The following is a 22,377-nucleotide window of genomic DNA, read 5'->3' on the forward strand; positions in this document are numbered from 1 at the left end:
CCCCCACATGCCCTGGGGATCGCCACCTTCCCGGGGCACTAAAATTCTAATATGGGGGGTCTGTTACAGACCCCTGAGCCCTGGGGACCACCACCCCCCTGGGGCTTTGCCACTGATGGGAGGGGGCCACGTGGCTGTGATGGCGCTGGGGACCGCCACCCCCCAGGGCCGGCTCCTGCAGTGTCCCGGAGTGCCCACCCCCGGCACACTGCTGTTTGCGATGGCAGGGTGGGAGCCTCGCGGCTCCCGCCCTGTCATAGCAAACTGCTTTGGTTTTTGGAAGATAGAGCAGGAAACCTGCTCTCTCTTCCAAAAACCAAAGCCGATTGCTTTTCCACACGGGGAGCTGCATTTTAGCAGCTCCCCATGTGGAAAAGCACTGCCGGCTCCCGCAGGAGGCCGGGAGCCAGCGGGACCGTGGGGGGATTGGGGACCCCCCATGGTCCCCAACGGAGAGGGCCAATGCCGGGGGATGGGGTCCCCGGGGCCACAAGTGGCCCGGGAGGGGGGCCACGCGGCACACCTCCCAAAGAAAAAATAAATAAAGGCCGGCCCATGGGATGGGGTCCCCGGGGTCAATAGAGGACTTAGGAGGGGGGCCACGCAGCCCAGCTCCATAAATATAAAAAAATTATATTTGGCCATGCTCCGGGGGATGGCCACGCGGCCCCCTTCCTGTAACATTATTATTATTATTTTTTAAATGGGGGTCAGGCCCTGGGGGATGGGGTTCCCAGGGCCCATAACATAGAAAAGGATGGGGGGCCACACAGCCCCCCTTCTTTAAAAAAATAAAAAATAAAAATGGACCGGCATTGCGCCAGAAGCCCTGCCCCCTCCCTGCAGCACTCTGCAAACGCGCCCCCTGGCGCGTTGTAAGATGGGGAGGTAATTCCCCTTGAATACTGGGGGTCCCTGGGGCCAACAAGCCCACCAGGATCCTCCAATATGCGCCAGGAAGCTGCGTTGCAGAGAGGGGTTCAGAGGCCTTGCCCCGTTTTACACCTCTCTGCAACGCAGCTCTGTGGCGCTTACTGGAGGTACCTGGTTGACTAGTTGGACCCCAGGGACCCTCAGGATTCTATGGGAATTACTTCCCCATCTTAAAACGTGCCACGGGGCGTGTTTGCACAGTGGTGAAGGGAGGGTGCGTGCCCTGAGGTGACATGTGCAAACACGCCCTGTGGCGTGTTTTAAGTTGGGGAATGAATTCTTCTTCAATCCTGAGGTCCCCTGGGGGCCAACTTGCCCACCAGGTACCTCCAGTAAGTGCCACAGAGCTGTGTTGCAGTGTTGTAAAAAGGGGTGCGGCCTCTTAACACCTCTCTGCAACGCAGCTCCCTGGCGCATACTGGAGGTACCTAGTGGGCTACTTGGACCCTAGGGACCCTCGGGATTCAAGGGGACTTAATATCCCAACTTAAAACGGCCACAGGGCATGTTTACATAGTGGTGAAGGGAGGGGACGGGCCTGAGGTGACGTGTGCAAACACGTCCTCTGGCGCGTTTTCAGTTGGGGAAATAATTCCCCTTCAATCCTGAGGTACATTGGGAGCCAACTAGCCCAGCAAGTGCTTCCAGTAATCTCCACTGCGATGCGTTGCAGAGAGGTGGTCCAGGCCGTGCCCCTTTTTTCTCCTCTCTGCAACGCAGCTCTGTGGTGCTTACTGCAGGTACCTAGTGGGCTAGTTGAACCCTAGGGACCGTCAGGATTCAAGGGGACTTAATCTCCCAACTTAAAATGCCCACAGGGCGTGTTTACACAGTGGTGAAGGGAGGGGACCGGGCCTGAGGTGACGTGTGCAAACATGCCCTGTGGGGCATTTTAAGTTGGGTATATAATTCCCCTTCACTCCTGAGGGCCACTGGGAGCCAACTAGCTCACTAGGTGCTTCCAGTAAGCGCCACTGCGCTTTGTTCCAGAGAGGTGATCCAGGCCGTGCCCCTTTTTACACCTCTCTGCAATGCAGCTCTGTGGCGCTTACTGGAGGTACTTAGTGGGCTAGTTGGACCCAAGGGACCCTCAGAATTCAAGGGCATTTAATCTCTCAACTTAAAACGGCCACAGGGCGTGTTTACACAGTGGTGAAAGGAGGGCACATGGCCTGAGGTGACATGTGTGCAAATACGCCCTGTGGCGCGTTTTAAGTTGGGGAATTGATTCCTCTTCAATCCTGAGGGCCCCTGGGGACCAACTAGCCCACCAGGTGCTTTCAGTAAGCGCTACTGCGATGCATTGCAGAGAGGTGGTCTAGGCCATGCCCCTTTTTAAAACCTCTCTGCAACGCAGCTCTGTGGTGCATACTTGTGGTACCTAGTGGGCTAGTTGGAGCCTAGGGACCCTCAGAAGTCAAGGGGACTTAATCTCCCAACTTAAAACGTCCACAAGGCGTGTTTACACAGTGGTGAAAGGAGGGAACCGGGCCTGAGGTGACGTGTGCAGACATGACCTGTGGCGCGTTTTAAGTTGAGGAAATAAATCCCCTTCAATCCTGAGGGCCCCTGGGAGCCAACTAGCCCACCAGGTGCTTCAGTAAGTGCCTCTGCGCTGTGTGGCAGAGAGGTGGTCCAGGCCGTGCCCCTTTTTACACCTCTCTGCAATGCAGCTCTGTGGTTCTTAGTGGAGGTACCTAGTGGAATAGTTAGACCCCAGGGACCCTCAGGATTCAAGGGGACTTAATCTCCCAACTTAAAACAGCCACAGGGCGTGTTTACACAGTGATGAAGGGAGGGGATCGGGCCTGAGGTGACGTGTGCAAACACGACCTGCATTTTAAGTTGGGGAAATAATTCCCTTGCAGTCCTGAGGGCCCCTGGGAGCCAACTAACCCACCAGGGGCTTCCAGTAAGCGCCACTGCACTGTTTTGCAGAGAGGTGGTCCAGGCCGTGCTCCTTTTTACACCTCTCTGCAACTCAGCTCTGTGGCGCTTAATGGAGGTACCTAGTGGGCTAGTTGTACCCTAGGGACCCTCAGGATTCAAGGGGACTTAATCTACCAACTTAAAAAGGCCAGAGGGCGAGTTTACACAGTGGTAAAGGGAGGGGACGGGGCTTGAGGTGACGTGTGAAACATACCCTGTGGCGCGTTTTAAGTAGGGGAATTAAGTCCCCTTTACTCCTGAGAGTCCCTGGGTTCAACTAGCCCACCATGTACCTCCAGTAAGCACCACAGAGCTGTGTTGCAGAAAGGTGGTCCAAGGCCATGCCGCATTTTACACCTCTCTGCACTGCAACTCTGTGGCACTTACTGGACATACCTGGTGAGTTAGTTGGCCCCCAGGGACCCTCAGGATTCAAGGGGACTTTATCCCGCAACGTAAAATGCCCACAGGGCGTGTTTGCACACATGTCACCTCAGGCCCCCTCCATTCACCAGTGTGAAAACGCACCCTGTGGCGCATTTTAAGAGGTAGTTTTAATCCACCTGACCTATTATGTACTAGGGGCTTACAGAGGAGGTCATGCTAATCACAGGGGTACCCCAATGCATAGTGTTCCCTAGTGTATGTAGGTGTTTTCACTGTATTCTAAGTGTCTTTTAGCATACCACTGGCTCTAGGCCTGGTTAGTCAGAGTCAGTACCCGTCTGAAAAAGTTGTGGGCACTGGATGATTTTGTAACAAGACCTCTTTCTGCTCCTCTGTTGGTTCTTTCTGCACATGCCTTGCTTCTTCCTGCACTTTTCTTCATCTTTGAGAACCTAAGTTGCTTGTTTCTGCATTTCTTTTGCTTGTTTCTGTGCGTTTTTTTTCGTCTTTCTTCACGTCCTACCTCTGTAGGCATAGTTAGAAACTAGCATTTAAAAAACCTTAGAAATTCACTTAAAAAACCATAGGTTTTAGGCACGTTATAGTTAGGAATTAGTATTTAAAAAACCTTTGAAATTCACTGAAAAAACCATAGGTTTCAGGGACGTTATAGTTCGGAATTAGCATTTAAAAAACCTTTGAAATTCACTGAAAAAACCAAAGGTTTCAGGAACCTTATAGTTAGAAATTAGCATTTAAAAAACCTTAGAAATTCCCTGAAAAAACCATAGGTTTCAGGGGTGTTATAGTTAGTTGGACATTTCACTCGTACAAAAACCTTTGAAATTACCCCTTTATAGTTAGTTCAGGTAACTATAACTTGCGCGCCCGCAATGCACTGCTGATGACATCACATATTACATCACTCATGAAATGGTTAGTGACATCACTCATGACATCACTGATGAAATCTCAAATGACAGATTTATAAATAATGATCCTCTAAGATTGTGTTATGGGTAACTGTCTAATGTGGGTCTAAATTGCCAAAAAGGGGTTCTGGTGAGATTTATAAACAACAAGGCTTGTGTGGGGATCTTACTATGGTAAAGTAAAGGAAACTTTTCCCTTTGCTTTACCTTAGGGAGATCTCTGCCCTGAATGCAGAGTCTGCCTATGGTAAAGTATAAGGCACATTCTAAAAAGTTTATTAAGCTTAAAAAAATGGTACGAATATTTTTAGGCCGAATATTAATGTAAATTCATTTTATGTATTTATTGTGGAACAAAGGAAAACAATGGTATATCTTGATAGCTTATTTACATTTAATATTCAATTTATTTGTATTTACTATAGTAAATTAAAATTATTTTTCTGAAGTTAAATTTAAGAAAATCTCACAAAAAGTAAAATGTTATATTTATTATTATTATGTATAAATAATTATTAGCAGTGACATATAGAATTCATTCAAACTAATTTAATTACATTTTAAATTCACTAAAAGATATTACAATATTTTAGTTAATTGTTTAAGTATTAAATTATATTTATTTATATTTTAAATAAATTAATTTAAGCTACGATTCTTTCATGTGGGTTATAATTTTACATCCCTACCTCCGTTATATTCTTTGCATGGGCGTTGAAGTACCCGTGAGTGGCCATGTTTGGTGCTAGACCTACTCCGGTCTGAGCTGAAGTACATGTCTTACTCTTTTGGGTCCCTTTGGCAGCAGTTACTTGAGAGGTGCAGTTTGTGAATGGAAGTAAGCTTACTCTTTAGTGGGTGGGTGTATATCTCACCTTATAACCTCTCGAACCCTCCCTAAACCCCTCCTGTTCCTCCATAATCCCTCCCTTAGTTGTAAATAATCCCCATTTACAAAAAACATTCCTCTGTCCTTCCCTCATTTACTACTAGATATATACCTCTCTTTTCCTGAAAATGAGATACGGGATCCTACCCCGGAAAAACTTTACTGAGGGTTGGAAAGGAAGGGGGGAAATGCCCATTCTCCAAGTTGCCCCGGGTGCCCATGTACAAGCGAATCACTTCCACACTTTCTATTCGCTTGTAGGGCTTACAAAAGACCCAGAACAAAATTATTAAAACCGGTATGCAAAGAGCTGGGTGTGAGAGAGACCAGAACCGACTTGCGTATGCTCCTGTCAGATGTTACATCTATGCTAGTTGTATGTGGGGTCGCTAAATATTTAGACAGCGCGTGGTTCATCCGTGCCAGGTTATTGGCTTCAGACATGAGAAAGGATGAGCTGTAAAACTAATGTATATACCGACTACTGCTAATGTACTATTGAAACCCCTTGTTTTAAATGTAAATACTCTGATTTTTATCTTTTTAGATTATGGTATGAAATGTATGGAAAAGTAGAGTTTTAAATATGTGTTTTTATGTTTGTATTGTTTGTACTTTTATTATACGTAAATATCGAATAAAGTAGTACAACAAGATGTATACCTACATGTGTGGAGACAACGCAGTCGGATGGAAAGCTTTGAACAGAATAGGATAAGACAAGTGAGGCAGACAACTGAGGGCATGAGCCTCCACATGTAGGTTGTGTAGAGACTTTTGTAGTATGTTTGAGCATACTATAAAGTGCAGCTTGTGAATAGGCACCTCTGTGGCTGGAGCACTTACTTCATAGTTATAGTTTTACTACTTTTACCACATAATTTGCATTAACATAACTCATTAAATGATGAATGACACCATTGATGACATGATTCATTAGATTTAAATACAAATATTGTTCAAATTACTAATGAGAAATGTAGTTTACAAGGTACTATGTGAGGCCATAAGCAGTGCATGATGGAGGCACAAGTTATTGTTAATTTACTTAACTGTACCTGACATATTTCAGGTTTTTTTAAACATTAGTTCTTGTCTCAATTCAAAACCTAACTATAAATTCATTTAAACTTTAGGTTTTTCAGATAATTTCAGTTTTTTTGTATCATATTCTGCTCAGGTGTAAATCTCTGGCCTATAAAGTGTCTACATGGGCTGTGATGGTTACAGCATAATTTAAGACAGAATCCTGGTGCAATGCTAAAAGGAGGAGCACTTTGTGAGCTGTCTCAATCTCCCTCTAGTAAGGAAGCAGTGCTCAGGTCAGGCCAATAAAAAGTTGCGTGGTATCAGTGTGAGCCAGAGTATTGAGGTACCTCCTGAGAGCTCTACTCTTTCTGACAGACTACAGTCTATCATATTGGCATTGTGTTCTGTACACCAAGTATTTTGTATCAAATATGCTTTTTTTACTTACAGACATATCCACGAGCCACTGCGATTAAGAAATAGTGCGCCTGAGTATTGTGGCAGATTTTGGAATAATTCAGAAGCCCACTTTTAGGATTCCCTCTAAAATGGCTTTTGCGCCTAGATATTTGTGAATTGTGCTGTTACATGTACCTAATGTTTCCAAAATGTTCTAGGGAGGGGGATGCTTTCAGCTTCATTGGAGCTTAACATCTGATCTAAATGTAAATGTAATGTAATTAGAAGGGTGTAGAGCTGCTACACAAACATGATCCTTCACATTATACTTCTCGTTCAGGTCTAGTGGATGGCATAGTGTGAATAGTGTATGAAGCAAATAAAAGGGTGAACACCCAATCAACACCGTGTTATAAAGTGTCCCGATAGTCTATTAAAGATTGAGACCTGGTCATTTGGTCATTAGCTCAGTCTCTCATGTCCTGTCCTTTACAATAATTCCTAGGGCCTGGTCGTCTCCTGACTGAACCAGTTAAGATGTCCACGTCGGGAGCGCGCGGCGGCGGCGATGCAAGATGGCCGTCACCTGATGAGCTCTGTGACATCGAGCTACGCTCGGAGACGAAGGGATCCTTTTTCCCCAGTGCTACCCCACGGAAAGGATGTTTTTGTGCATCGGAGGTGGCAGTGACTGACGAGGCAAGTTTTCTGACCGAGAAACGGTCTGTTTGGCACTTTGTTTTACTTCACTCTGCCGCACCTCAGCGCTTTCACGTAATGAACCCGCCATTTTGTGTATTCCTGACGTGGGAATCCTTACTGCCGCAATGCAGCTTTTTTGTGCCTCTAGACTCATTTTTCATTAAGGTCTGAATTTGTGGATTATACTACGAAGAGGAAGGAGCTCTTTTAATACTTTGCCATATATACTTCTACTTTTGTTAAGAACTATGACTTTTCTTCAGCTAACAAAGAAAATGTATTTTCGTCTGCAACTGTCTTAGTGAGCTGAGGAGTCATAACTGTACTGGTTATATTAAGGCCTCCAGAATACGGTCATGTTTGCACAGTTCCCTCACAGCATTGTGTAAATGCGCGCCGTCTCTGACGTTGCAGAACAATGCATTCAGTTAATTGACCTGGCTTGGTACCTGCTTTTCACACTCGATACATGCTTGCTGGTGGCTTTACCTTCCTGTACTTTTTTCTTTTTTTCAGCAATGTCGTTCTGCTTCTGGCTTGAAGTCAAATTCATCACAGCATCTGTTCTGGACAGTGGCACTGAATGCACTACTTGGTACCTTGGGGTCTTCTTTTTGCTATAGGAGATTATATCCATGGTCGCGTTTTACACGGTATTTCACCATGGATTCTCCACACTTAAATAAGCCTCACAGGTCTGCAGGGGCCACTTCTGGAGGTCGTAAAGATTCAGCTGCGAGCACCAGCAAGCGCCCCAAGAAAGACCCATCATCTTCATCGAAGTCACCACTTCCGCTCACGTTAGAGGACATCATGGATGAACTGCGTCTCATTCGACCTTTCATGATAGATACCACCGCTACTCTCCAGAGAACTGAGGAGAAATGGTACGGCCTGGATTCAAGACTTTCAAATGTTGAACAAAAATGAGTGATGCACAGGAAAATGTCACCAGAGTTTATAATCTCACTAAAGAAGTTGCTCAACTTAAGAAGACTACAGAAGACTTAGAAAACCACAATAGGCACAATAACCTATGCATTTATGGAATTCTAGAAGGTTCTAACGGTTCGGATGTGATTTTTTTCTTGAAAACTCAAGTCCTGCAGATTGTTGGTCTCTCGAAGTCTACGGATTTCAATATCCAAAGGGCGCATAGATTAGGGCCTCAGAATGCATCTTCTTCAACTAAATCAAGAGGTATAATTGCCTACTTTCTACTATATTCTGACCTCATGGCAATTCTCAACGCTGTCAAACAACACAAGCAGATGCTTTGGTCTGGCCACAAGGTTTTCTTCAGTCAGGATGTCTCCAAGCCAACCACCAACCGGAAAAGGAATTTCTCGACCTCAGACCAGCATTGAGATCAATGAACGCCTGCTATGATCATATCCATCCTTGCTTTTTCAAAGTGACTTATAAGGAAAGAACTTTTACTTTTGATGAACCAGCTGACCTTCGGAAAATCATACATGTTCATAAAGGAGAACTTATGGAATCAAGCAAACCTTAATTGTCATGTTATATGTTCTCTTTCTTGTTCCTTAGGTTTTTAATATGTAGTGTGCAAACCTTAACTGCTTTCTTATTTGTTCTCTCCCATTTCTCTTAGGTCTCCCCAGTGCAAATTTGCTGTGGATGTTCATACCCACGTTGCCCATATGTTTGTAATGTATGATACATTTCGCTGCATTGTTCCCTAATGTTTGGTAAGTTAACTTTTTGTTTTATTTGTCTACTATTTTATCTTTGGATTTTTTTTTCCTCATCCCTATCTTGTTATAGTTTGGTAGACGGGTTTCCCCTCGGTGTTGCCCTTCTGGAGTAGCTGTCTTGTTTTTCGCCACCCCCCTCCCTCATTAATGTTCTTCTTATTGTTGAACTTTATGACTAAAGCCATCTGGCTTTCTGTCATTTTCTCTCTTATAACTCTTTTTGGGTGACTATGCTCCCCAATTCTTTTCTTTTTCATTTCCTTTCACCTCTCATCTCTCTCCCTCTCTTTTTTTATGGATCTGCCCCTGTACTTATTGTACTTAAATGTTTCCACTTTCCCCTTACGATATTCTATTGTTCTTCCCTTCACTTATTATTATGGATACAACAAGCTAGATTCTCTATTTTCCTTCCTTTTGTTCACTTTCTTTTATTTATGTTCTATTGGTATTTTTGGGTCATTCTTTTGCCTATATTTGTTTTTCCCTCTTAATGGTTTATCTTTCTTTCTGGTGGTCCTTCACATCTCTTTTACTACTCAATCTCTAAGTGTTATATTTTCTTTCTGTTTAATTTTACATAAGCTTTTTTCAAGAAAGGTCTCTGCATCATTTCATGGAATGTTAAAGGTATTCGTAACCCTGTCAAGAAACAGCAGGGGGGGTTTCACCTTGCTAGATTGAAATGTCATGTAGCGCTGTTACAAGAATCGCATCTTAAGTTACAAGATTTGCCTTCACTAAGTAAACAATGGGTGGGAGAGATTTTTTGCTCTCAGGCTGTGAATAACAAAAATGGTGTAGTTATTTTATAAATCATTGAATGTTATCCTACAAAATGAATTTAAAGATACCAATGGTAGATGGCTTTTTAAAAATACTAAAGTCAATAATACCCAATTCTCTTTTTGCAATGTATATGGCCCTAATGGTATTGATTTGTCTTTTTGGAATGATTTCTCTACTCTTCTCTCTTCCCATGCTGCTGAAAATCTGATTGTGGGTGGTGACTGTCTGTAACCAACTTATGGACCCCTTCCTTGATCGGAAATCTCAAGCCAAATATATCCCCAATAAGATGCAAAAGATTTTTCATAAGTTTATTTCTTCTAGAGGACTGGTAGACGCATGGAGAACATCTCATCCTGATGTTTAGGAATTGTCCTTTTTTTCCCCGTTCATAGATCTCATTCTCGTATAGACTACATTTTTCTCACACAATCAATCTTGCCATTCATGACCAATGTAGAGATTGGCTCCATTCGCATCTCAGATCATGCCCCGTTATTTTAGATATGGACTATCCTTCATTTGCACCTACATCCCGGCGTTGGCGTTTTAACAACTCCTTTCTCCTGGATTCTCAATTTGTCTAACAATTCACGTTTTTTATTCAGGAATTTTTTTAACAATAATCTCTGCTTTGTCTCTCAGTATCATTTTATTTGGGATGCCTTTGAAGCGACTGCCAGGGTTTTCATAATAGACTTTGTGTCCCGGAAAAAAAAGAAGGCTTTCTCAGACTCAACATCTCTCCTGAAGCAAATTAAAAGTTTACAGCATAAGTACTTCACTACCAACTGCCCCGAAACACTGTCAAGTCTTATTAAAGCAAAAATACAATATAATAAACAGAATTGGGACTCCGCTTGTAATAATCTCCTCAATTTCAATGCGAAAATGTACGGTGGGCGGAACAAAGCAGGTAGATTTTTAGCCAACTATCTCAAAATCAAAAAACTAAAATCTAAAATTGTGGCTATTACGGATAATTCTGGAGTTCTGCATATTTCCGATGCCAAGATCCTCGACTGCTTCATTGATTATTTTACTTCCCTTTACAGCCTGGAGTCCTCCCCTTCTCCCAATCTAATTGATTCATTTTTTCACAATGGGCCCGATTCACAGAACTAACTTAAGACAAAATCCTAAACTTACTACTTTCGATATTCACAGAAGTTAGGATTTTGTCTTAAATTTGTCTTAAGACAAACTTAAGACAGACTTAAGACAAAATCCTAACTTAAGTCTGTCTTAAGTTTGTCTTAAGACAAACTTAAGACAAAATCCTAAGTTCTGTGAATACCAACAGTAGTAAGTTTAGGATTTTGTCTTAAGTTAGTTCTGTGAATCGGGCCCCCTATTCCTAAATCCCCTTAGAGTCACGTTGATCTCACATCTTTGAATGTTCCCATTTTGGAACAAGAGATCATTGATGCAATCACTCTTTTGCCCAAAGATAAAACACCGGCCCATGATGGTTTTACTGTTTGATTTTTTCTTCACTTCAAATCACTTCTGGTCCCTCAGCTGTTCTCATTGATCAATCATTTTCTCACCATTGGGGCATCGTAAGGTTCTTTTACCCAGGCAATGCTTGGTCTAATACCGAAAAAGATAAGGACTCCTCTCTATGTAAAAACTACAGGCCCATCTTCTTGATTTATACGGACTGTAAAATCTTTGCCAAATTACTTGCCCTTTGTATCAATAAGGTAATCCCTAACCTTGTTAATATATACCAATCTGGTGTCATGAAGGGGCGCTCTATCACAGACAACTCCCAAACTTTTCTTAATATCATTCATCTGCCTCTAAAATTGATCCACCTGTTGCCGCTATCACATTAGATGCTGAAAAAGCGTTTGACAGGGTTAATTGGGAATTTATCTTCACTGCATTAAAGTGGCATGGATATAGCCCTCCTATCCTTAAATATATCCAGCTGTTATATTCTGCTCCCACTCCTTCTGTTTGGGTGAATGATTGTCAATCTCGAAATTTCCCCCTCCGTAGGGGGACTAGACAGGGTTGTCCCCTTTCCCCCCTCCTATTTATTCTCGCTTTAGAGCCCTTCCTAGAAAAACGTAGACGCTCACTACACAATACAGGTTTTCAATTGAATAAAATTGACATCAAATTTACTGCATATGCAGATGATATTTTGTTATATATCTCGAATCTGTCCACCTCCTTGCTGGCTTTCTTCTCCCTTTTACAAGATTTTTCTAGATTTTCTGGATATAAATTGAATAGACACAAATCTGAAATCTTACCCTTAAATAGGTTCTGCCTTCCATCTATGTTTCATGATACAGGCTTTGAATAGAATCCCAGAAACATCAAATGTCTAGGCATCCTTTATGCTAGTAGTATCAGGGAAACTATTAAAATTAACCTTGCTTATATACTTAAAAAACTCTCCGCTCTGACTGACGGTTGGTCTCCACTTTTCCTTTCTTGGTGAGGTAGATCAGCCACAATTAAAATGATGCTTCTTCCAATTAATAATTTATATCTTTCCATGCTTCATGTTTCTTATCCTAACTCCTTTTTCAGTACCGTTAATAGTTCTTTGTCCAAATTTCTCTGGAATAATCGCAAGCCCAGGATTTCACTTGCTCGTCTCCAACTATCCAAGGGATTGGATGGAGTTAATTTTCCTAACCTTAGACGTTATCATTCCACATTTACCCTGAAGCCGATATGGACCTTCTTATCTGAGTCCACAGATCCGCCTATAACAGCATGGAGCTCGTTAGAACAGGTCCAATATTCTCCTTTCTCTTTCATCTCAGCTACCTGCCTCTCCCAACCCCCGAAGAGTCTCTCTTCTCCTATTTTTGTTCATTCCAAAGCACAAGCTATTTGCCTGCTTAATACCCATCTCTCTTCTGCAGATATAACTTCACGCACTCCACTCTGGTACAATAAGCATTTAAAGATTCACAATCGAGCTCTTTTTTGGAAAGAATGGATTGACAAAGGCATTATCACACCTGAACATCTGATGAAGGCTGGGTTCTTTATGAACTTCTTGGAGATTCAAAACATCTATTGTATTTCTTCTTCACATGCTTTTCACTACCCTCTGCTTGAGGACTCTCTTATTTGTCTCTCTCTCCAGAGAAGCCCTATTGTTACACCTGATCAAACTCCCTCTCCTTCTATTGACCTTTCCACTCAATTTAAAGCTTCAGCTATTTACAAGATATTATCCCATCCTACTAAAGCTAGAATCAAATCCAGTTTGGAGCTTTTATGAGAAAAGGATCTGGCCCTAGATCTCTCCTTTCAAACATGGGACTCCCTCTGGTCAAAACTTCACACTTCCTCACGCTCCGCTAGTGCAACACAGACTTTATATTACTTTTACAATAGACTTTTTTTTCACTCCTACATACCTATGTAGATTCAAATTCCCCAAAGTGTTGCTCTTGTTCCCACGAGCAAAGTGATTTTTTTACATATGTTTTTCCACTGCCCTTTAGTTAATTCTTTTTGGTCTCGTACTTGGTTGAAATTCAATGACATTTTATCAACTAATGTTCCTTTTGATATCATACATGTTTTCTTGGGTAGCTGTTCATCTGTTTGGGCCGCTCATAGTAATGTGGGTACATTTATTGATTTATTTTTAGCCATTACTTTTCAGATTATCACCACCAATTGGAAAAATACTTCAAAAATGTCATTTCAAGCTTGGTGGAATTTGATTTGTTATCACCACAGACTAGACCATGCTTATGCCACTTCTACTGCTTTGTTGATCAAAAAGACTTGTTGTGGTTACCACTAACACCTTTTCTTTCCAGGTTGAATAATTGATTTTGCTTATATACATAACACTCATGTTTAGCTCTATATAATATATATTGCTAATCATGTTTGCTTATTCCTTCTAAAGGATTTAACATTTGTTCTGTTCCCTTTCCCCCTCTTTCTTTCTCTCCCTCTCTTTTTTAATCTATTCTCTTATTCTTAAAAACGTTAAAATGCATTTACTCTTTGTACAGGTTTTACCTTTAGAGGATGTTTTTTTCTTAGTTATAATGTCATATATACATTTCATATTTATCCTCTTGCTACATGACTCTGTACTGATGTTTTACTCTGTTTATTAACTTAATAAAACTATTTTGTTTTCAAAAGATGTCCACGCCGTAAATATACACATCTTCACATTTGCTAGGGTGATGCAAACCAAGTCCTCTGGTGTGCCGTCATACCAGGCATTCTTTACACGTTATGTAACATGGCTGAGCCAGCAGACACTGGAAAGTCGAAGGTACACAATTGTTTCATTCATTTTATGGCAAGACAGGAGGCTAGCATTATGAATAATACTTTTAATAGAATATGCAATACGTCACAGTCGGTACTCCCGTATCTTCAACAATTTGAGACAAGACTGAAATTCGGAGGTTACTGCTTATTTGGCCGCCATCGCCAGTCACGACAATAGTTTAAAAAGCTAAATTGGATATGGCTTCTCTTATCATTGGAAAATAGGAGCTTAATGCATGTATTGCCTATTAATAGTGTTGCTAGTCAGTTTTGCTACCTGGTCTTATGTAATACAACAGTAGGTTCAGAGAACAGGGAGTCAGTAATGAAACTATGCAAACCTGACATCACTGTTTTGTTTAATTGGTGAAGAGGTAAGTGTGCATGGAGGGTTGGCCAGTGTTAATGTTAGGCAGTGTAACGATTGGTAGTATGTGAAGAGTGTAGACCATGGTCTGATTGGGATGAGTAAATCATTTTATGTGTCCCACAGCAAATAGCCCATGGATTTAACTGAGACCCACCGCTTACTATTCCACCCTGCAACATGGATTTTCCAAATCAAAAGCTTTGCATTTCTCCATGCGGATAGCTATTTACTTTAAGTAATTTGGGAATGAAGTGTTCAATAAGTGCAGAAGAGTGCATTATTGGATTAATATCTATGAACTACGTTGTTTGCTTCAGAATATAGCATGTGCTGGGCCTCCTGCAAAGCCATTATATGCTTTTCTCCTAGCTCAACCCATGCGGTTAGGTATCCAGTAACCCAAAATAGGCTAGAAAAGTGTGCCAGGTGACAGGCAGCATAATATGAATGCACTTGGGGCAAACAAAGCCCTCCAAAGTAGCTGTGGTATGCAACTTAGTGGTCCTAAGTATTTTTTTTGCCCTGTCCTATCTGAACCTCTCAATCTTGGAACCTTTTTGAGTTAAAAGCAGCCTGGCTATCACTAGTGGTAACATGCGAAAAATAATAATAGTTGAAACATGGAATGATGTTCATTATTACTGTTTGTATTCTACCCCATAGCAAGAGATGGAGCGGAAACAGCATTAACAATGTGGTTTGGAACCACGCATGCTGTTACCACGCAAGCGCTACCATGCTTGCCTTTACCACGCATATGCCTTTACCACACATATTCCTTTACCACACATGCCTTTACAATGATTTTTTTTTATAAAGGCGGTAAAGGTATATGCATGGCAAAGGCAGTCAGCGCTCTAGATTCAGAGCGAATGGTCGCAGTTGGGAGGTGTTGGTGTCTTGGATAGACTTCCTTCAATGAAACCTGAGAATGGAGGGAGAAGGGAGGTTTGGGATGCAGCTTGGTAAGTAGGGCTGGGGGCCAGGTTTCAGGCCTCAGGGTGGGGGCCTGGGGTCGGGGTCATTTTCAGGGCTGAGGGCTGTGTTTTAGGGCTCAAGGCAGAAGGGTGGGGTGTAATCTTTATCACACATATTCCTTTACCAATCATACCTTTACAACAAAATTAGTTGTAAAGGCATGGGTGGTAAAGACGCGGTTGTGGTATGTTTGGATTGCATGCGTGGTTCGATCATACAACCGAGATGGAGACACAACCATCAGAAGAAGCTCCCGATATCTCTTGCAAAATGGGATGTATATTATGATCTGCCATGCCCCAGAGCTCTCTATTAACCATACTACCATCGTTACTGCCTATTTACTTTTGAGATTGCACTGATTAATTTCCATAGCGCTGCTGCTTTATTTTACTTGCACTGCTGCTATTGTATTTTATACTTTTTTTTAAATGCTACGTAGTGCTGGGTGATTGGCAGGCTGAATTAGAGACTCTGCGCCCTTTCTAACTCCCAGGTGCACGGCGCATTAGTGTCAGGGACGAGGGAACTGCGACTAGACGCTCGCCCGGATGGCCGCCATTTTTGAAGCGGGTCAAGGTGTGCGGTCTAGTCTTTCTCCTCCTCTGCACCACAAAAGTCAGGCTGGCGCGGCTGCGCGGCCTGATTGCTCCTGAGGCGTGAGCCGGGAGCTAGGTGGGATCGTTACTGCCTATTTACTTTTGAGATTACACTGATTCATTTCCATGGCGCTGCTGCTTTATTTTACTTGCACTGCTGCTATTGTATTTTATACTTTTTCAAAAATGCTACGTAGTGTTGGGTGAGGGGCAGGCTGAATTAGAGACTCTGCGCCTGTTGTAACTTTCCTTATTTCCCACTTCCTTTTTCCCCCCTCTCTTACTCTGCTCTCTTGGTAGGACCCGCGCTCCATCCTGGAGTGCGAGATAGAATGTTGTGGATTTGATGAAGCCGCCAAGCCGGGAGCACCTGTTACACTTGACTGAATAAAGTCGTACTTTGAAACCCATATGTGTAGTGGCTCTTTACCACATTTCTGGCGACGAGGACGGGATGCTGAGCCAGGGTCAGCTTGGTGTTTCTCCCCCCTGGATAAATTTGAAGCTTGTGCGGAGTTGTTATTTGAAATGAAGGACTCATCAGTTGAATTTGAAGTTCACTGGAAAGCAGACCGGTAAACCAGGCTGTACTCACCGATGTGTTCCCTTCTGGGGACGTAAGATTCTCGATTCCGGAAAGTTTCTGGAAGTCGGGTGTGAAGTTTCGGTGAATGAACTGGTGCCGTGTGGAGAAGGAAAACGTTTCTTCCTGATTTGAGGTCTGCTGGAGTTGTGGATCGTGTAACCAGTGTCTGGAGAAAATAAGATGAAGAAATGAGTTGATAAGCTGCATCGGGCGTCCCAAGGATATTGAGAAGCTGAAGAGGAGTAAGACCCGAGTGGATGAACTTTGAACGGAGAGAAAGTTCGTCAGGTGAGCAGCTGAAGCTAAGGTGGAAACCTGAGCGGAGCGGGAGACGAAATTGCTGTTGATCGTTCCCACCGCGTTTTGAAGTGAAAATATGGGCTTTAGTGATGAAGTTGATAAAAGAGCTCTGTAGGAGAAAGTCCGTTAAATGAGCAACGGAGGCATATGAAGTGAGAATCTATGTCAGGCGTTCCAATGAAATTGAGGTGGTGAAGAGAAGTAAGACCCGAGTGGAAGAGCATTGTGATAGTCGAAATATCGTGAGGAGAGCAGTTGAAACTAAATATAAGAGCTGAGCGGAGCTCAGGATAAGGTGATAGTCCGTGTGTAATGGGAAGGAGTGAGACCCAAGTACGCGGCGAAAGCTCGTGAGGTGAGCTGCTGAAGCGCATGAGAAGAGCGGGGTTGAGCGGGGGACGAGATTGGTGTTAGTGGCAAAGAAGAATATTGAACTCTGGAAAACGCTAAAGTCCTTACCTGAGGAAAGAAAGCTCTGCCCGACAACATCGCCGCCATTCTTCCTGGCATCTCGTCACTCCCATGCAGCACGAAGCAGGACAGAGACAAAGAAAGAGGACAACTGTAAACGCCCCTGAGTGTGTAGCAGACGGAGTCCGAGCTGTGGAAGGTGGCGGAGTATTCCGGTGTGTGAACCGAACCTCTTACAAAGGAGGCACGCCGTCGTGGGAGAAGGCTCAATTATGAGGTGAGAGGTGACATGCGTAGAGGCGTGTAGGTCAAGCTGTGGCAGTTCCCAGCCGAGTGGGCACTGAGGGCTAGCTGATATTCTGGGAGAAGAATAGGCGAGGGAATTCTACAGAGGAATGATGAAAGGTTGAAACACGGCCCCTGCCGTGAGCTGTGCTGAGAAGACGGTGTGTTCGGCACTTCTCCGAGAAGCGTTCTCAGAAAGAATCTGTTCCAAGTAGTGAGCCTGTCGGTTGGACCACTCACCCTTGAAAGAGTTAAAATTTGAGATAAGAAAAGAAAGGTGTTATGAAGATGAAATCTGAGTGAGTTAGTAATTAACTGCGTAACGGGAGCACGTCCTGTGACAGAGAATTTACAAGGGCCATAAACCTACAGACGGCGCAAGCAATACATATTTAGTGATTTCAAGGGGGGGAAGGCAAGAAGGACAATAGTAGGAGGAGTAGGTAATGCGACCTTCACATTTAGAACCCCAGCGCCTACAGCCAGTGCGTTATTTTCAATCAGATCAGGGCGACAGAGAACTCTAAAATAGTGCACTCCTTCCGCTATCTGTCTGCTCGAGGTGGACATTATATCTTCACGTGAATTCCTAGATATAGTTTTGAAAATAACATGGAGAGAGCCCTAAGGTATAATTTTCCGCCACCAGTGCCGTTTATGGAGGGGTATAAAAGAAACACGGCAGAATGGGGTGAGAGGAAAGAATATGTTGAGATGCACATATCAGTTGTTGAGGAAGAGGATGTAGCTCTTACACCAGAGGAAAAGGCTGAAACAGCATTTCACAGTCTAGGAACTGAAGGACGGAAAAAGTACCACGAAACGAGAAATATACTCACGAAAGGGTCAGACAGAAATGAATATGAAGACATCTTGTGTGCATGGAATGAATATGGAAAACCAGTCTCGTGGGTAAAGGCTCAAAGGGTTGAAGTGATCAAGGATAAAATGGATAGCCAAGAGGATGTTAATATTAGGAAAATAAACCCGGAGTGTACCATCTTCCTAGGTGGAGTAAAGACAGATATGGTCGTAGTTTCAGGAAAGCATTATAAGTTGGTAAACAAGAGGGAAGGGAATAGAGAATTAGCTAAAAAAGATGGGGATGAATTTAAAGAGACCAACTTGTCCCTAAAAACATACACCGGGGAGAACTTCAACGTAATAGGTTACGAAGTAATGGATTTAATGCACAAGGGTGATCTAAAGAAATTGAAAATAAAAGTTAATGGAAGAAGAAAAGAACACGAAGGTGAACGGGCGCTTATCCAAAGCGTGCAGGAAACTAATAGTGAAGCACAGAAGACTCATGAGCCGACATCAAAGGGTTCGTGTGTTATGGAAGAAGCTGCATGTAATAAAGAGTATGGAAAAGTAGCTGAGAAACATGAGAGAAATGGCAGTGAAGGAATAGGAGTGGAAAAAGGAGAATCCGAAAGAAGAGGAGAATGCGTTATTACTACAACAAATGAACGGCAAAGGATAGAATGTAAGGGTAACCAATTCAATCACAAAGGGACGTGGCTAAGAACCACATCGTCTGAGTTCAGGAACAAAATGAGGGAGGAATATGAAGACAAATATGAACTAGAAAGAGATATTGATCTCCACAGACTGGGGCGAGAGAAAACAGTTAAAGGGAGAATGGCCAACATGGTTACAACCGAGGATGAAACATGGATCGCTCACACGGCAAGCAATAAAGGTTGTAGAAAAGAAGTAGCAAAGGACAAACTAAAAAAAAAAATAGAGACGTGCCCAAGCTGGGTGGACGAAAGAGAAATACGAAAGAAATGCGAGAGGAAAGGTGGAGGAAGTGAAGTTGCGAAAAACGGAGAATTCGAGAGTAAAGGAGTGTGCATAGGAAATGCAACCATTGTTCGAGGGAAGATAAAATGTGGGAGTAACCACTTTAGTTGCAGTGAGAGGAAGCAAAGTACCACATTGGTTGAGTTCAGTACTGAAACAAGGGAAGAATTTGTGGACTATGGTGGACAGAAAAGAGTAATGGATTTAAGTTTGCTGGAAGAAAAGGATGAGAATAAAGCTAAATACTTTCTATGGCTTCACAGCGGAGAGATGGAGAGTGAGAGTGGGGAAATGCAGAAAATGCTAAAAGATATCTCACTAAGAGGCATGTCAGGGAAGAAGGGTCCACTTGATAATTATCTTAACAAGCGGGAATGCCGTGGCCCAGGTAATACAAGAGACCTATATGGATCCCCACTAAAAGTTATGGAAGGGAAGAGGGGTCCAGTCTATGATCTTTGGAAGAAGCCGAAGTGCAATGGCTCAGAAGACACGTATGATTTCGTGTATGGCAAGCCTAAGAGGGAACAGGAGGACACACTTAAGCCTGATGAGACTCATGCAAATGATCGGGGGCTGTCTAAAACAAAATGCGACAAAGATTGCAATACTGGTCAGGGCCAAGGAAATGGGAGCAGAAGAAGGCCCAGGCCCGGCATGGATAAGGACATGGAGACGGAAGCTTGTTTCATCAGTGGTAGCCATAGGGGTGTGTCCTGGCCCAAGCTACTGCCTAGAGAAAAAGACTGTACAGCCATTCTAAATCTTCCGGTAAGGGATGGTAATTCCAGCAGTAGGAGTTTGGAATCCCAGGGAGAAATAGACGGTGTAGCAAGCTCGGACATGGGAGAGCTAAGTGTGAAAAGGTGGTGATTCTTCTTTTTCACCAATATGGGGATGCCCATAGTGTTACATAGTGCGTACATTGATTAGCTTTACCCATACCTTAATGGTGCACTCCCTGTTTGGCTCCAGACATTTCCAGTTGTCTAACGTTTGACAAAGTAACCTTATAGCCTTCCTCTTCCTTTTCTGAATTTTAAATGCACCAGACTGTTACAGTTGATTAACGTTGGAAATGTAACCTGATAACTTTACTTATCTCTTCCTGAATTTTATAAGAGTCTTATCTTATCTCTGTAGATGTATATGAGAATAAGGCCACTCACACTATATACAGAACATGCCTTAGGACTATATACGCATTCCCCCCCCCCTGCTCCGCCTGTTTGGGCAATTCACAAATCTGTCCAGAGCTATTGTACCACAGTTAGTGTGCTGTTAGGACTGTTCTTATGCTTAAAATATCAAGGGGTCCCTGGCTTCCGACCCCAGTATTCTGTGCTGTATACTTTCCTTTCATCTTTCTTTGTCCCCTTCTCCTTTCCCCCCACCCACCTTCAGCTGTCCTGCATCCATTGCGTGGAACTATCCCTCTCTCCTTTCCCTACTTTTCCTTAAGGAGGGAGGTGTGTTGTAACTTTCCTTATTTCCCACTTCCTTTTTCCCCCCTCTCTTACTCTGCTCTCTTGGTAGGACCCGCGCTCCATCCTGGAGTGCGAGATAGAATGTTGTGGATTTGATGAAGCCGCCAAGCCGGGAGCACCTGTTACACTTGACTGAATAAAGTCGTACTTTGAAACCCATATGTGTAGTGGCTCTTTACCACAGCGCCCTTTCTAACTCCCAGGTGCACGGCACATTAGTGTCAGGGACGAGGGAACTGCGACTAGACGCTCGCCCGGACGGCCACCATTTTTGAAGCGGGCCAAGGTGTGCGGTCTAGTCTTTCTCCTCCCCTGCACCACAAAAGTCGGGCTGGCGCAGCTGCGCGGCCTGATCGCTCCTGAGGCGTGAGCCGGGAGCTAGGTGGGATTGTTACTGCCTATTTTTTTGGGAGATTGCTCTGATTCATTTCCATAGCGCTGCTGCTTTATTTTACTTGCACTGATGCTATTGTATTTTATATTTTTTTTTAAATGCTACGTAGCGCTGGGTGAGGGGCAGGCTGAATTAGAGACTCTGCGCCCTTTCTAACTCCCAGGCGCATGGCGCATTAGTGTCGGGGACGAGGGAACTGCGACTAGACGCTCGCCCGGACGGCTGCCATTTTTGAAGCGGGCCAAGGTGTGCGGTGTAGTCTTTCTCCTCCCCTGCACCACAAAAGTCAGGCTGGCGCGGCCGCGCCAGCGTCGCGCCAAAGGCAAGCCCGTCTGCGCCGGACACACGCCTAGCGCCAGGACCCCTGGTAGGGGCCCTCTTGGTACAGTAAGTCGCCTTACCTACGATCGGGACGTGCTGTGGGCCCTAGGGGGAGAAGGCAGAAGGTCAAGATGCGTATGTCTCAACCTTATTAAAGGTACGCGGGCTGCAGCACAACTATGCCCTAACTGTAACAGGGTCCTTCCAACGATCTACTGGCAGTCCATTAGCGCCATTTCCAACGCAGATAGAGGGAAGGCAGAGGGCGAACCCGCTAATGCTAAATGCCTGCTGTTGAATGCCAGATCGTTAGTTAAGCACAGTATAGAACTTGCGGAGCTGATACAGGATCAGGAAGTAAAAATAGCTTTCACTACCGAATCCTGGACAGATGCAGCCTCTGGCCAAGATATTGTCAAGGCTACCCCTCCCAACTATAGTTGCTATGTTCAGAATAGATGTGGGAAGAGAGGTGGCGGTCTGGCGATCATCTATCATAATTCCATGAGAGGGAATATTCAGCCAGTAGCGGCAGATCTGGGCGAAGCACTGGCATACAACCTCATCATGTCTGATCATCATTCCCTGAGGGGCTGCCTACTTTATAGGCCCCCTGTGAGTAAGGCTCCATTTTTTGCGGCTCTAGGTAGTCTGCTTGAGGAAGCTGTATGTGCTAAGACTTTCACAGTCTTAGGCGATTTTAATTTTCACCTGGACTGCTGCTCTGACCCCGATACACTCGAGCTCCTTAAGCTGATGGATGGGGTGGAGTTGAAACAGTTGGTGATTGGCCCGACGCATAAGGCAGGGCACACCCTGGATGGTGTTTTTTCCAATCATTCGAATTTAGGA

This window comes from Lissotriton helveticus, chromosome 1_1, assembly GCF_964261635.1.
Source record: "Lissotriton helveticus chromosome 1_1, aLisHel1.1, whole genome shotgun sequence".
NCBI lineage: Eukaryota > Metazoa > Chordata > Amphibia > Caudata > Salamandridae > Lissotriton > Lissotriton helveticus.